We start from the raw sequence: 16,354 nt of genomic DNA on the forward strand, positions 1-16,354 counted from the left end.
ATGAAGAAATGAGGGAACTGATTGGTGTGAAACCAATCACAAAACAGGTGTGAAACCAGTCACAAAACACTGAATTAAGGGGAGAATGTTATAATAATTCAGGTGTTTCATTTATTATTAAGCACGTTTTAAGTTTGAGTAGAATAAATCAAAGTAGTCAGAGAAGTACTCCCTGGTCTACAGCAATTAGTCTAGTTTGTTTCCTAGTTTTTAGCAAATTTCTAGTTTAAATTCACAGGCAAGTGTACGTGTTTTAGTATCCCAGTTTAAGCTTTGCTTTTGTTCAGTGAATAAAGTATACATTGCCTCAATTATCCTCTGTGTTCTTTTCTGCATCTCTGTTTCTCTGTTCATTGTGCAGCCTTCAGAGAAATTGTTCCAGTTTTACCCTTTTTCCTGCTATTATCAATTTCTATCCCTTTCTGCAGCTTCCTTTGTTGTAGATTGTTTCCTATCTTGGTAATAAAAGTCTTTATTACCCCTGCAAGAAAACCAACACTATCATGTTTATAATCAATTTTACTTTCAAAAACGAACTTTTATCCGCTCATTTCTTTTGTTGTATAGGGGTTCCATTAGTGAGGAACATCAATGAGTTGCCACAAGATATGTATGAAAGACCTGGCTGCAGGTTCCCTCATGCATGGGCTGAAAGAGGTGACAATTAACAAACACAAATCACCATTTTAAGTTAAACATATTACCAAATGTTTAAGTTTTTATGACATGTTCTCAAATATGTTCATGTTCTCAAGAGGTTGAGATACGGATTCAGACATTTGCTTCGGGAGCACACACACACTGATCCATAGACATTCGTGTGAGGAAGTTTTCATAATTTTAAAAGGGAGTGTCATTTTACGGTTTTTCGCTTTTGCATGACAAATTGTTGTATCATTTTACGGATTTGATAAATTTATGTATTTAAAAGAAATATAAATTTTATAAAAATTTCAAAAGAGCAACACTAAATATTATCTGCAAAATTGTTATTATATTTTCTCCTTTACCAGTCATATTTCTGATTTTTTTTTTTTTTTTTTAAAAGAACATTCATATTGTCTCTTTTTTTTTTTTTTTTTCAAAATTCATCATTTTTTAAAGATTTTTTATAGCATACAACTTAATTTGTCAATGGCATGTTAACCATTTCTCTTGAATGTATGAATAATATTTCACTATGAATGCAGGTACCCTTATTATATGTCACGTGCACCTGATAATTTTTCATGGTAAATTTAAATTTACACAATTTCCTTATTGTAGTTACTAAATTGAAACTTGAAGCGGAGGGGTATTATAGTAAATGATCACTGCAGGTTGAAAATTACTTTATAATCGACTTGAACACGTATAGAATAAGTTACACACCAAGAAAAGGATTTGAAGCATCTCAGCAGCAACTAAAACATTCTATTCTACAATTCAACCTTACCATTTAGGTATTTTTTTTAGTTACAATGGCTGTAGGGAATTTTTATGTGGCTGAATGTTTATCAAAAATTGCTAAAGATTTGTCACTATTGCAGGATGAGAAGAGGCTAAGAGAGGTTTTGAGTTTTGCAAATACTTGTGGTGCAGTTGATGTGACAAGGAGAGGGGCAATTTCGGTATTACCCACTAGAGAAGTTGTTACATATGCTTTCCTCAACACTGTTGTGTAAGTTTGCTTGCATTATGTGGCAACATACTTTACTTTAGTTCATTTTACATTTTAGATTAATAAAAATGAGAAAACATTTATTATTTTATCTTTTATAACTACTTTATAGCAACGTACTATTTAATTTTCATATTTATCGAGATTTACTTTTTTATATTTCTGTTTATTTTTTTTAGAAATTATAATGCTATTTTTTGCATCATGGTCAACTTTCTTGGTAAGTTGCTCATCATAACAATAAATTCTAGGATTATGTATGCAAGATTTGCAATTATCACCTAAAAACTAATGGCTTATATGTGTTTTAGGTAAAAAAAAAAAAAAGAACCTTATCCCTCTAAACCTGATGCTATGGAAACGAAAATTATATGGATATTTTTAAAACTACTGTTGATGTACAAACTTGAAAGGTGCGTAATGCATATGTGTACGGAGTGTATATTACATTGTATTTATAGTTCTAACTTTTTTTGTTTTCAAAAATGATTTTTAATAGCTAGGAACAACTATATTATTTATTTAATGAGTTGAGTGTCCTTTATCAAGTTGCTTAGCTAAAAAAATTATATAATTAAATTGTGTCCTTAATTATCAGATAAGTTTGTTTTGTGATAGTGTGTTTTTTTTCAGAACTTGACATATCTTTTAAATAATGACTCTACCGCTTTGTATATAGATCCTAATATATTGTTGTATTGTTAAGTTTAGGTTTCTATATTAGCTACCTCTCAAAAATAGGAAACAGCTAGCAAAATGGATTCATATGTAGTAAGGTGACTCTCATATAATAATAATTCTTTCAATGATATTTTCAAAGCATTTTATGTAGATTTAGTGTAGGCTAAAATGTAGGTTTTAAATTTTATTGTTTTATACTCACATTTATATTACATTTTTATTTAATTCTTCTAAATATTTAACAAATATTTGTTATGTTATGCAGCGGTGGTTCATATTTAGATCATTTTGTTGTATCTGTTGCCAAGGTAATGAAGGAGTCTATAATCTTCTTTTTTCCAAAAAAAAAAAAAGGAAAAAAAATAATAACATAGTTTTATTAATTTAGTGATATGTAAGTTGGTATCTGCTTAAGAAATGTAGTTTGTTATTACAATGTTGGAACAATTGAATTCATTATTCATACCCTCTCTATCAGTTTTATTAATTTGTTTTATAAATGGTGGTTGCCGCTGTTGCACTTCTGGTTTATCTTGCAATACAGTATATTTGATTATGATGCATTTGTAAATGGACGAATGTACTATACTTTCACGAAAAAGTCGCATCTTCCGATCCCTGCAACGCGGAACACCTTTATAGTTACATAAAAATTAGTAACTTTTAAAAATTACATTTTTATTTTATTGTTTTAACATAGTAGTAGAGTCAAATTTTGACTGTTTAGTCCACTAAATGTCATTTCCATGAGATATGACAATGATACTCTTTAGTCTTTTAAACCACATAGATCTTCAAACCATAACTGTACAACATACACACCACCAAATTTTATTAGCTTTGAAGGGATTAATTTCGCATATCTAAAATTTGTCCTATACGTGTACTATTGATAGTTTGATACTATTGAATAATGGAAACTCCCAAATAATCAAACTGAGAGAAACACACATCAAGAGCACAATATATATATATATATATATATATATATATATATATATATATATATATATATATATATATATATATATATATATATATATATATATATATATTTTGAAACGGCAAATCTAACTTACTTCTAAACTACACTCTAAATCCACATATGTCCACGACGGGACTTGAACCCTCAACCTCAAAGAGGGAGGGCAACACCAAGCGCTTTATATTATTATTATTATTATTATTATTATTATTATTATTATTAAGTTTTGAGTTAAGAAATAATACTAAACTGATGATGATATATGTATCTATACAGTGTTGCTGATATATAGACTTGTTTTTTTATAGATTACATATATTTAATGTGTTTTACCTTTACTTTAAAATTTGACATATAACAAAAGAATCGTTATATATATATATATATATATATATATATATATATATATATATATATATATATATATATATATATATATATATATATATATATTAAAGTTTTGAAGGAAAGGAATAGTAAACAACATTTTTGGTCAATTTCGGTCTTTCTACTTATATATATTAAAAATTTACATCCTTCTACTCGCTAGCTTTTTTTTTTCAATATATATTTTATTAAGGGTATTAAGGGTTTGTATGTCTTTTACATTTTTTTTGATAAAATTGGTCAAAAAAACCGGTTTAGGGACCGAACCGGTTGGTGAACCGGAAACCGGTTTAGCCGTGAACCGGTTCACATTTGAACTGAATCCATAGTGAACCGAACCGTCGAGTGAAACCGGATCGTATTTTTCACTCACGAGACCGGTTTGGAACCCGTTTATCCCTAAACCGGTGTGTTGAACTGGTTTTGAACCGGATTGCGAACTAACCGTTGGTGAACCGGTTTTTTTATTCTTAACGTTTTTTTATCTTTTCCTAATGGCTATATAGCCGTTTGAGGCTGCTCAAGACTCGATTTTTGCTCCTTTTTTACCATATTAACCATTCCTTATAGTGTGTGTGTATGTGTGTGTGTGTGTGTGTATATATATATATATATATATATATATATGTATGTATTACATGTTTAGGTCTCAAATTTACCTTAACCAAACCTTAAAAAAACTCTCTTAGTTCAAAAACCGCAAACATCTCTTAGTTCAAAAACCGCTCTTAATTCAAACAATGGATTCGACTTCCATTGGTGTTGGAGATTCATCAAACAATCTTACTGTTGTTAGCAACAAATAAACAAATAGAAATCCGACTATTTGGTGCAACTACTGAAACGACCCAAAAATCACGACCAAAAAAAAAATTCTTTAAAAGCATTACTAAAATCATATTTATAAAAACTGTATCATAAGACATAACATAAATTCTCGAGTATTAATTCAAAACATAATATCATTATCAGAGTCAAACATTCCCAGGCTAACTGACTATGGTGTGTGCACTGCAATCTCCCCGAGCTCCTCTTTTGAAAACTGAGTACCTGAAACCAAAACTGAAAACCGTAAGCACGAAGCTTAGTGAGCTCCCCCAATCTAACACATACCATACAACAACATATAAAGCACATACTGGGCCTTGCCCACTGCATCGGACCAATGTCCGGACTAACTGGGGCCTTGCCCCCTACATCGGACCGAAGTCCGGAAACTGACTGGGACCTTGTCCCCTGCATCGGACCGAAGTCCGGACTAACTAGGGCCTTGCCCCCTACATCGGACCGAAGTCCGGAAACTGACTGGGACCTTGTCCCATGCATCGGACCGAAGTCCGGACTAACTAGGGCCTTGCCCCTGCATCGGACCGAAGTCCGGAAATTGACTGGGACCTTGTCCCCTGCATCGGACCGAAGTCCGGGCTAACTGACTGAACATAGCATAGCATAACATATCAACTAGCATGAACACATATACTGCATACTACATCGGGCCGTAGCCCGGAACACATAACACATAACACATAAAACATAGCACACAGATCATGTCTGAGCCACGAAGGCATCAAACATACTAACTACTGCATCGGACCGAAGTCCGGAAACTACTGCTAACTGAACGGGCCGGCATTGTGGCCTTAGACCTGTCCCTACTGGAAGGAAACTCACCTGAGACTGCTGAACTGATGCTGCTAATCCTCTTGACTGCTACTTGACCTCTGACTCCGAACTGCTGCTCCACTAACTCTTCGAGCTTCAAAAGCCAATAAAACACTTAGTCCAACTGACCTCCAAAGGTCACTAGGTCAACTCTGGTCAAGGTCAAAATCCTAGTCAATGTCAACCTTCCATGTCAACCCTACTCGCTGAGTTTACCTACTGACTCGCCGAGTTCCTACGCTCAGGGTCTTTCTTATTCGCGACTCGACTCGCCGAGTCAGTCTATGACTCGCCGAGTCCAGCTAGTTCCAAGTCCTGTTCTGTCCAACTCGCTGAGTCACCACCCGACTCACTGATTCGAGTCTCAACTCGAAGGGTTTAGGGTTTCGCGATCTGACTCGCCGAGTCCAAGAACAGACTCGCCGAGTCCTAGACAATCTTCAACCAACTCGTCGAGTTGTTCATCCAACTCACCGAGGCCATGCCTAACTTCATCCGACTCGACGAGCTGCTCATCCTACTCGTCGAGTTCCTCCTCATCTTCAAGCTACTCGCCGAGTCCACTCGAAGGACTCGCCGAGTCTATCCAGTCCTCAATCCATGCAGTGGCTTTTCGAGCCAAACAGAACTTCCAACTCATAGATCCATACTTCTAGGGCCTATTCCCCACGTAAAGTGGCAAACTTTACGTGTAGATTGAGAGATCTATGCTCAAAACATACTAAATTAGGGTTTATGGCAACCATGCTTCTTCAACATACCAAGGGCTGATACTTTAGGGGATTCAAGACCAAAACCAACATGGATCTGAGGTAGCAACCTCAGATCTGAACCTCCAACTCGAATTGGTTACATATCAAACCAACAATGACCAAAACTCACACATAATAATAGATCTAGATGCAAAGGGAGTCCAAGCAACAGCTTATTACCTCCAATTGTTCTGAAATGACTCCACAATCCCATATCTATAGTCCCTTCTTGCACCTCCAAGGTCTTTCTTCCTCCTCCAAGCTTTAGTGCACTCTTCAAGGCAAGATCTAGCTCAAAAACGAATATGGCGGCTAGGGTTTGGTGTTCTGGGGTAGAGAGGCAGTAAAGGAACCCTAGGAAGGAGAATGAGACGCTTAAATAGGCTCCAAGTTCCCGGATTTAGGGTTTTTCCTCGTTCAGACCCAACTCGTCGAGTCTCCTTGGCCGACTCGCCGAGTCGGTCGCTTTCACCACAACTCGGATCCCGCTCGGACTCGCCGAGTCCCTCCATGGACTCGCCGGGTCTCCCCTAAACTTGAGGTTTTCTTTCTTTTCTTGGCTTTCCAAACTTTGGGGTGTTACAACTACGATTTGTGTGTAATGTCAAACGGTACAAAAAAAACATGATGCAAGAAATGTGGTGCTTTTTTTAATGAAGAAGGGAATTCGACATTGAAAACTCATATGACTAAAAGATGCCCCGCGGTGAAATTTGGGCCGTGACATAATCAAACAACAATGGCGAATGATGCAACATTGTGGAGTTACGATATGGCTAAAGTTCGGGATAGGATGGCGAAGTTCGTGATTCAAGAATGCTTGTCTTTTGACCACTCCGACAACAAAGGATTGACTTCACTCATCCAAGATACTCTCCAACCACGATATTGTCATGTTTCGTACTTCTATTAGACGTGATTGTATTGAAATGTGGAAACCTGCAAAAAATGAATTGATTTTAGGATTTTTAGAAACCGGTGTGAATTTAACTTGTGATGTTCGGACGGCTCCTCACGGTTCACCGGATGCGTACCTTTGTGTTACCACTCATTGGATTAATCCAACTAATTGGGTAATGATGAAGCGTACGATTACGTTTGAATTGTTTGAGTACCCGCACACCGGTAGAAATTTATTTAAATTTTAGATTGTGTGATCAAAACTTATAAACTTGAAGGAAAGATTTTTTCTATATCTTTTGATAATATTTCAAACAACACCGTCGCGGTTGGAAAACTAAAACTAAAATATAAACCAATTTGCGATGATGTTTTTTTTTCATAGTCGATCTGTTGCACATATCATTAATTTGGTTGTGCAAGATGGACTAACTAGTATTGAAACTATAAAAGATGGTTTCAAAGACATGCTAAAAGATATTTTTAATTCTAGTAACGCTCGATATCATAATTATATGCAATTTTGTGTCGGTAGAAATTATAAAAAGTATCAAACTATAAAAGATAGTTTTAAAAAAAGCAACTACTTTTTTATCGGGTGTTTATTATCCTACAAGTTGTTTAGTTTTAAACCAAATTTTTTTAATTTGTGCGAAAATAAATGAGTTTGAAATGAGGTGCACAATGTTTGCTAATATGATGAAACCGATGAAAGCAAAGTTAATATATATATATATATATATATATATATATATATATATATATATATATATATTAAAGAAATGCCTCCCAATTCATTCGATTAGGGTATTTTCAATAACTCTTATCCTTAAAGGCTATCATACCATTAAATTTATAACAAAAAAAAAAAGATGTATACACTAAAGTCTTAACATTTTCAACGATTTGACAAGAAAGTCCTAAACTTAATTTTTTTTGTCAGTAAAGCAATATTTCACAATTTGACAAAAAAATCATAATATTTATTTTTTTGATAGTAAAGACTTAATTACCGGCTAACCGAAAAATAATGATAAGTGTGTCAAAAAACTGCTGGTAGTTTGGACTTTACTGTAAAAAATAAAATAAAAAAATAAAAAAAAGTTTACGATTTTTTTGTCAAATCAATGAAAATATTGTGACTTTTATGTGTATATATCCCTAAGTTTAATATATAATTAATTACCATCAATTTAATTTAATATAAAATGTAACAATTAATAAATTTGAAAATTTTCAGAAAAATCCTAATATTTTACCATAATTTACGAAAAAGTTCTAAACTAAAATTTGTTTACGAAAAAGTCTCAATTACCGGTAAAAATGACAATCTGACCCATTTTCGCGGTTTACCGATTTCATTACTTACTCGGTTTCATTAAAGTCTCATTATTTTACCATAATTTATGAATAAGTCCCAAAATAAAATTAATTAATGATTTGGTCATTTTTTCCATTTAACATACATTTTACTGGGTTCATTGTTGATATGGACATCTAGTTATTAAATTAGCTGATAAGATGGATATAGTATGTTATATAATGTTACATTTAACGTTAAATTTGATAATCATCTCATCGGCTCATTTATTATTATGTATTCAGGTCAGCAATGAAATCAATAAAATGTGTGTATTTAGGGAAAATGGCGGGAAATGAGGTGATGAGATAGATATATTAGGTTACATAAGATTCGATAGACAATTTGAAATTTCTTATAAACTTAAAAATGATAAATTTGTTGCTAGTTTATGTAATTATTGTAGTTTTTGGTAGATGCATTTTATATTTCCAAAAGTACACAATAAATCAGGATATCATTTTTTATGGTAAACATGACATTATATAACTTAATATATTCATATCATCAACTCATTTAATGATTATGTTTCCAGGTCAGCAATGATACTGATAATATGTACGTTACAGGGAGAAAATGGCTAAACATCAACTAATTTTAGTTTGAGACTTATTAATAAATTATGATAAAATAATAGAATTTTAGTGGAACCGGGTAAGTAATGAAACTGGTAAACCGGAAAAAATGATAAAAGTTATTTTTACCAATAATTGAGATTTTTTTATAAACAAATTTCAGTTTAAGATTTTTTCGTAAATTAAAATGAAACGGAGATTTTCCTAAATTATTACTCCCTTTTTGAACGGCAACTCAAATATACTACAGTCTACTCCTAATATACTGTTGGTTCCACGTATATCTTAGAAGCATATGGTATGGACAATATGAAGTGGTGTTATGGCAAGAAGCAACAAGAAGAGGGGGTGGTGTTCCAATGTCATAACTTGTTAAGAGGTAGAAAAAGGTAGAGAGAGAAAGAGAGAAGAATGAAGAAAGATGATTTTGATTGGTTCTGATTCACGTTTCAATATGTTGCGACGAGCACGAGAAGTGCCATGACGAGAAGAAACGAGAAGGGGGGGCGGTGTTCCCCCCGTCACAACGGCGTTTTCATGTGCCACATCATCCGGTTGCTTCTCGTTGTTGGCCCATACCGCATGGTCTTAGAAAAGAGATTTGTAGCTTCAGCCTTTTGTAGGGAGGGATTAGGGATCTCATCTCATTATACCTTTAGTTAAAATTTTATTTAATAATTAAATAAACTTCGTCTTTATAAACATTGGAATTTCACCTTCGTAGGAAATAATTTTGAGTTTGAAGAGATTATCACCTAATTTGGTGCAAAAATAAGCTTTGACGTTGGATTTTAGATTATCATACATAAAAACACAAAAGAAAAGTCATATTTTCAATCCAAAACTGTGATTAATATAACATTTTCACATATGCAATACAACAGCTAATTCAATATAGTTAATTTTGGTCTTTGTATTTTTGCTCTAAGGATAAGGATATAATAATCTTCAAATGAGTTCATCGGTTAAAACATAGTTAACCTCTGAATATAATTTAATGTAAATACCTCATATTCACATGTCAACATAGTATAATTATATTTGTTAGATATTATTGGAAGTGTTTTTTTTTTTTTTTTTACTTTACTTTTCAAAAACTACTGTTTTACTTGAGTAAAGCCAAATACAATAAATCTGAAAAAGTGCATTCGCCATAAACTAAAACCGAATACATGTCTATAATTTTTTAGACACAATATTTTACATAAAATAGAACATTAAGGGAAATACGGGGCCATGTTTTTGGCGAAATTTGTTTATTTTCCCATTATGGTGGCCCCAAAGAGAAAAAGATCATCATACATGAAGGGTAAAAAAAAAAAAAAAAAAAAAGCTAAATCTCAATAATATCGACTCATGATGATTTTGATGTTTATGGGGATGAATGATGGGGGAGTAATTTACATTTATTGCAACAAAATCTCAATGATGATTCTTGTTATATTAAAGTAACTCTCAATGATGATACTTGTTATATCACAATAACTTTATTTACATTCTTTTGAAGATGACTATATTGTTTAGTTTATATACAAATAGGAGACTACTCGTATGTTGCGCACATATATATTTGAAATATTTATAAATATATGTTTTTGGTTTTAAATATAATAATAACTTTGTTAAATTTGATATAATAATTTGTATATTAAGTTGATATAATATATTGATTATTTTGAATTATATTTATTATAACTTCATAATCTCAATCATTTGAATGACTTCTATCCTCGAGTTACACATTAATAAAATTAAATATAATATGTGATTTAATGTTATTTATAGTTGTTGTTATTGTTAATTAATTTTTAAAAATTTATTCGCTTAATGTTTTAATTTCCATCATTATAATTATTTAAAACATCAAACATTATTTTTTGATTTTAAAGGTAACAACATAATAAATCATATTGAATTATTTTTAACTATTATTATTTAACTTATTTTAAGCTACTTATTTGAAAACTTTTAACGATTATAAAAATATCTTTGAGAAATATTTTAGTTAAATTGATATTACAATTTAATTTTTGAATTTATCACTACAATTTATCAGTTTTAACTATTTACTGTAGTTTCTTTGGTTTTTTAAGTGAAACAAAAATGTTTATATTTAAGTTAACATAGTTATGCGCAGAAACACCTATAATATATGTTTTTTTAAATATAACAATAACGTTGTTGTTAAATTTGATATACTAATTCGTATACTAAATTGATATAATATATTGATTATTTTGAATTATATTATAACATACACATCTATTATAACTTCATAATATCAATCGTTTGAATAACTTCTACCCGCGAGTTGCACATGAATAAAATTAAAGATAATATATGGTTTAATGTTATTTATACTTGTTGTTATTGTTAATTATTTTTTTTTTTAATTTTTTTATTTAATGTTTTAATTTCTATTATTATAATTACTTAAAATATAAAACATTATTGTTTGATTTTAAAGGTAAACAATATAATAATTTTTTTTTTGAAACGACAAACTAATTAATCTACTCCTAAATAACCACCTATGTCTCCACCGAAACTTGAACTCCAGACCTCTCATATGAGATGGTCACTCCATACCGCTAGACCATTGGCCCTTTGGTAAACAATATAATAATTTATATAGAGTTATTTTTAACTATTGTTATTATAAGCTATTTTAAGTTACTTAATTAAAATCTCTTAATGATTATAAAACTATCTTTACGAAATATTTTAGTTAAATTGAGATTACAATTTGTTTTTTGCATTTATCACTATAATTTATCACTTTTAACTATTAACAAAATATTATTTGGTTATTTTAAGTGGAACTGAAATTTATATTTAAGTTGATATTGTAATGTTATATTTAAGTTAACAAGTTATGGATTTTGTCTAAACTGTTCAAAACTTATAGCTTTAAACTGATAATGATTTATATATAACAACATATTAAATCTAATAAATTATGTATAATATATTAAAAGTTAAATACATAGCTTTATAAGTAAAAGTTACAATATTATTTTAAAATTGAAATTTAGTTTATTTATGATTACACTTTCGGTTTGGTATTTATTTAACCTTATTAACCAACTTATAATTATTATTAGAAATGCACTATAATTTATCACTTATAACTATTTACAAAATATTATCTAGGTTGTTTATAACTAAAATCTATATTTTAGTTGACCCTGTAATGTTATATGTATATTAATAATTGAAGTATTTTATACAAACGGTTACAAAATTGTATCTTTAAAATGATAATTGTTACATCTAACAATATATTAAAACTAATGAATTAAGTATAATATGTTAAAAGTTAAAAATCATAACTTTATAATTAGAAGTAAATATATTATTTTAATATTGAAATTTAGTTTATGGAGTATATGATTACAATTTAGGTTTGATATTTATTTATCCTAATTAACCAAATTATAATTATTATTTGAAAGAAATTGAAAAGTTGTGGGAGTTTCAAATGAATGTGGTGAAAGAAAAAAAATGCATGAGAGTTTCAAATGAATATGGTTAGATGAAAAATGTTTCCTTTATAAGTATACTAGGCGAATGCCCGCGCGTTGCGCAGAAACACATATATAGTTGGAGTTTTTACAAATATATGATTTTTTTAAATATAACAATAACGTTGTTGTTAAATTTGATATAATAATTTCTATATACTAAATTGATATAATATATTGATTATTTTGAATTATATAATAATATATACATTTATTATAATTTCATAATCTCAATCGTTTGAATGATTTCTACCCGCGAGTTACACAAGAATAAAATTAAATATAATATATTATTTGATATCATATATAGTTGTTTTTATTGTTAATTAATTTTTTAAAATTTATTTGTTTAATGTTTTAATTTCTATCATTATAATTATTTAAAATATCAAACATTGTTTTTTTATTTTAAATCTAACAATATAATCATTTATACAAAGTTGTTTTTAACAATTATTATAGTAAATTATTTTAAGCTACTTATTTTGAAACTTTTAACGATTATAAAAATATATTTAAGAAATATTTTAGTTAAATTGAAATTACAATTTAGTTTTTGCTTTTATCACTACAATTTATCACTTTTAATTATTTACAGAATATTCTTTAGTTTTTTAAATGGAACTAAAATTTATATTTTAGTTGACATTGTAATGCGCAGAAACACATATATAGTTGAAGACTTTACAAATATATATATTTTTAAAATATAACACTAACGTTGTTGTTAAATTTGATATAATAATTCGTATATTAATTTGATATAATATATTGATTATTTTGAATTATATGATAATATATAAATCTATTATAACGTCATAATCTCAATCATTTGAATAACTTCTACTCGCGAGTTACACATCAATAAAATTAAATATTATATATGGTTTAATATTATTTATAGTTATTATTTTTATCTAATTTTTTAAATTTTATTTGCTTAATGTTTTAATTTCTATCATTATAATTATTTAAAATATCAAACATTAATTTTTGATTTTAAAGGTAACAATATAATCATTTATATAGAGTTATTTTTAACTATTGTTATTATAAGTTATTTTAAGCTACTTATTTGAAAATTTTTAACGATTATAAATATATTTAGGAAATATTTTAGTTAAACTGATACAATTTAGTTTTTGCATTTATCACTATAATTTATCACTTTTAACTATTTACAAAATATTATTTGGTTTTTTTAGTATAACTGAAATTTATATTTAAGTTGATACTGTAATGTTATATATAAATTAACAATTTAAGTATTTTTTACAAAACTGTTCAAAAATTATACCTTTAAACTGATAATGGTTAAATGCAACAACATTTTAAATCTAATAAATTAAGTGTAATATGTTAAAATTTAAAGACATAACTTTATAAATAGAAGTAAAGATATTATTTTAAAATTGAAATTTAGTCTATTTATGATTACACTTTGGGTTTGATATTTATTTAACCTTATTAACCAACTTACAATCATTATTAGAAAGACACTATAATTTATCACTTTTAACTATTTAAAAAATAATCTTTGGGTTGTTTAAGTTAAATAAAACTTATATTTAAGTTGAGCCTATAATGTAATAATTTAATTAATAATTTAAGTATTTTATACAAAGTATTCAAAAATTATACCTTTAAGATGATAATTGTTTACATCCAACAATATATTAAAACTAATAAATTAAGTATAATATGTTAAAAGTTAAAAAACATAATTTTATAAGTAGAATTAAAGATATTATTTTAATATTGAAATGTAGTTTATATATGAATACACTTTAGATTTGATATTTATTTAACCTAATTACCAAATTATAATTATTATTATAAGGAAATTGAAAAGTCATGGGAGTTTCAAATGAATGTGGTGAAAGGAAAAAAAAAATAAGGGTTTTAAATGCATGAGAGTCAAGAAAAAATATTAGCTTTATAAGTATGTATGATAATGATAATGATAATTGTTTAAATATACAATAAAAAGTTAAGTGTGTAATATTAAATAAACAACTCTATTAAAATGGATTACAAATTATAAGAGATAATATTTTGATGTGATTATTTTAAAAGTGTTATAATTGAAAAGCACTTGCTGGAGGATATAAATAAATCAAAGTTTTTTCAGGACTTAACTAAAAATAATATATTGTCGAAATTAAGCTATTCAATGAAATGGTGTTTTCATGTATGTATACTTATCCTTCGATCATCTAATTTTATATGATTTTTTTTTTCAAAATTACAAACGGAAGTACTTCTCGGTAACATGTAAAATCATATTCATCAACTTTTGTACTCATTTTTACCATCATTTTTACGACATCCAAAAATAACATTGTCACATATAGCAACTTCATCATCACCAACATACTTATAAGTTTTTTGATCGACATAATGAATTTATGGTTGTAGTGGTATTTCATATGCGACATGTCCAAGAACACCTTGACATACCTTCCAACGGCCAATCAACAACTTCATAGGCGTGTCTTTCTTAACGAAAACCATGCACATCTAAATACATCAGAAATAATATTAATCATATCAGGCCAGTACTTGAAACCCAAGAGCTCTCTACAATGTACTATACCCTCCCAAAAAAAATGTTCAGACATACATTGCGACAAATTTGACATATCTCATCAACTGAAATAATGGAATCATGTAATTATACTTAAGGATAGTACGATATTTCACTGATGACATATACCAGCCTAAACCATCTATTGGGATCACCAGAAGAACATCATGAGCTTGAGATGCTTGTAGAAACTCAAAAACAGTTTTCTATTTAACAGTTATGTCGAAGTGACAATACCATATCCTAGACAATTTTACTAAGAATGACACTCATCAACGTATTGTGGGCTCTATGGAGGGTTGGTCATTGTTAGGAAAACCACTGAAGTTCAACCTTAAAATCCTATCATGAAAACAAATATAATCAAAATCAATACCATGTATATCACCATCTCATAAGATATGCTTTTATAACACAACATTGCACCCTAGAGGCCACAAAAGCATAACAAAACCGAATGGGTAAATTGTCATCTTCAATACATTTATAACATTAGGTTGCTATCAAAGTCATTATCTTTTATTTGAATTGTAGAAATTTAATAATCGGCAAAATTTGAGTGATTTACTGAACAAATTTGTAAGCAATCAAATAGAGTATATTTTTGTTTGGGATAATTTCATTTATATCCTTGTAAACTTTCATAATTACATCTATATCCTTGTAAAATTTTAAATTATATATATATATATATATATATATATATATATATATATATATACACACACTAAAATATTTAATTTAATCATATTTAACATATTAAAAAACACCGCCTTTATATTGATCTTTTGTTATTATGAAAATTGTTAACTTGTAACTTTACAATATTATTATTATTTCACATCGCTATTCTCGACCTATTTACTTCTAAATCCTTCCAAAATATTGACACTCACATTAAAACTAGTTTTTCTATGATTTTACATGTAACTGAAGAACCAGAGAAAAAAACAAAATTGTTTAGAAGTGAATAATCACATGTCTTCTAAATCGATTATAGGAGACGAAATATATTGTCTACCAAATGATTAATAATGTGCAATTATCAAGGTTTGCTAATCGATTATGCAGAATATGAAGTGACAAAGAATCTTGTCGTGAATAAGGAGATCGGTTATGGGAGAGATTTCAAATGGATATGTTAGTTATTGAGATATAATCTACTTTTAAAGATATTGATTTTAATTTTTAAATATATATATTAAATATGATTAAATTATGTATTTAGGCATACATGAGTTTATATGTTTTATAAAGATACACATGTAATTTTACGTTTTA

At 28.8% G+C, this 16,354-nt stretch overlaps 1 long non-coding RNA gene across 2 annotated transcripts; it reads left to right on the forward strand.

Annotated features, from left to right (window-relative positions):
* Positions 1 to 664: 664 nt before the first annotated feature.
* On the forward strand, positions 665 to 2,803 carry LOC145028498 (uncharacterized). 2 transcript variants are annotated; one of them, XR_013676033.1, is made up of 5 exons: positions 665 to 820; positions 1,191 to 1,232; positions 1,320 to 1,442; positions 1,530 to 1,660; positions 2,607 to 2,803. It is a non-coding gene; the product is annotated as an uncharacterized LOC145028498 (long non-coding RNA). The 2 variants fall into 2 exon arrangements; XR_013676032.1 differs by lacking the exon at positions 665 to 820 and having other exon boundaries at positions 1,056 to 1,232.
* Positions 2,804 to 16,354: the final 13,551 nt, after the last annotated feature.

This window comes from Lactuca saligna, chromosome 2 (genome assembly GCF_052625555.1).
Source record: "Lactuca saligna cultivar CGN05327 chromosome 2, ASM5262555v1, whole genome shotgun sequence".
NCBI classification, from domain to species: domain Eukaryota; kingdom Viridiplantae; phylum Streptophyta; class Magnoliopsida; order Asterales; family Asteraceae; genus Lactuca; species Lactuca saligna.